The sequence below is a fragment of the Laccaria bicolor genome, genomic scaffold, assembly GCF_000143565.1.
Source record: "Laccaria bicolor S238N-H82 LACBIscaffold_49 genomic scaffold, whole genome shotgun sequence".
Taxonomy (NCBI): domain Eukaryota; kingdom Fungi; phylum Basidiomycota; class Agaricomycetes; order Agaricales; family Hydnangiaceae; genus Laccaria; species Laccaria bicolor.
The window spans coordinates 86,546-88,251 of NW_001889920.1; positions in this window are offsets into that span (position 1 = coordinate 86,546).

Here is a 1,706-nt window from a genome sequence, read left to right on the forward strand (position 1 = left end):
CCAGCACCATGGGTCCGGGAGGCATTGGACCGATGAAGAAAGTGCTCTATTGGAAAAACATCGGGAGGAGTACAGAGACGCCAACGACGCTGCTCGTGCTGAGATATTTTCTCGAGTTTTGCAAGACATGCTCGACATACTCCCCAATGGAAAATCGTTCAAGAAGGAAGAAAGATCAGCTGTTAAAAAAGTAAGTACTTTTTCCAGGGGCCCTCTAATTGATTCCTGACGGACTTGTAGGATATTAAAGAGTGGTTTGCCCGGTACAGTCGTAAGAGAAGTCAGAAAATGCCGAGGATGGGAAAGTCGTGGCACGCCCGGCGTGTGTTCCAGCATGAGAACAAGGACGCCATCGATACCGAAGCGAAAAGGCTTTGTGCCGAAGCCATTGAAGAGGGACAAAAGAGGCCTAAAGGGGGAGATCCCACTCATTTTGATTTTCGGGAGTGGGTCGTGACTCAAATGATGGGAAAACTGAAGAAAAGGGAGAAAGACGTACTGCAGAGGACGGCCGAGGAGTACAACAAGAAGGGAGTTGACCCGGAACTCAAGTCCAAGTAAGTTAATTTTCATTATTCTAACGTTGGCTTATCTGGACCTTTGGTAGACTGGCTGTAAAGAACTGCACGGCTCGGATGCATGCATTTTCCAAGGAACTTTATGACACAATGGGTGTCCGGGTCTTTATCTTAGGATGTTATCTGAAGCCCGATGGTAATTTGGACGTCTCGACGTATGACTTCAATCAAGAACTCGGGAATGGGAAAGACTTTATTGATAACCATAGCCGGACTTTCCATGAGGAAGGAATATCGGTATCTTCTTGGAGAGCACACAATGAAGAATACTATGGGTTGGAGGATCTTGCTTCGGCCGAAGGAGGACACCGATCCCGGGGTGCTATGACTTTGGAGAAGAACCTATACCTTGAACCTATTCTACCCGATCCATCGAAACCACCACTTAAAACTTCCCGTGATATTCGAATTTGGCGGCTGAATGTTCTTCGTACATTTGTCAACCAGCACTATAGTAAGCCGGTCCCCAGAGATTTCTTGCCCTGTATCACTAAACATTTGTCTACTTAGATCTTGCAGCTGGGCAGAGTAAGGGATCGGCTCCTTGGACGGCTATTGGATCAAAGTTACTTGACTTCATTGATCTAGAATATATACCCCCGGCTTGGAGATCAGTAAATGGAGAAGGTAACAACTTTTACAAGTTTCTTGATCCCTCCAAATTCCCGATGGAGATGGTCACTGAAGCTCTCCAGTTTTGGTATGAACGTCAAGAACAACACAAAGTTGCCTTTCAATTTAAATCCTTTCTTGAGGGGAAAATGCTGCTGGAAGCACCTCCACGAAGGAAAATCAAAGTTCACGTTCCTAAACCTCATGTTCATAGTGTTGGGAAGGGCAAGAAGCCCGGCAGAAGCAAGGGTCAAAGGAGAGGCCGGGCAGCAACCGAGTCACCGTCAGATGAGGAAGCCAGGCCAAAGAGAAAGGAAGGGGTGGAAGATCGGCAGTTCGATGACAACAGTTGGAAGGATTTGGATGTGGACAAGCCGGCCAAGAAACGAACCGAACAGTTTTCTAAGGATGACTGGACTCCTGATCGGGATGGCTCCGATGACGATGGAGAAGACTTGGACGTGGAGAAACCAACCAAGAAACCAACCAAACAGCATGACGAACATCGTGAGGATG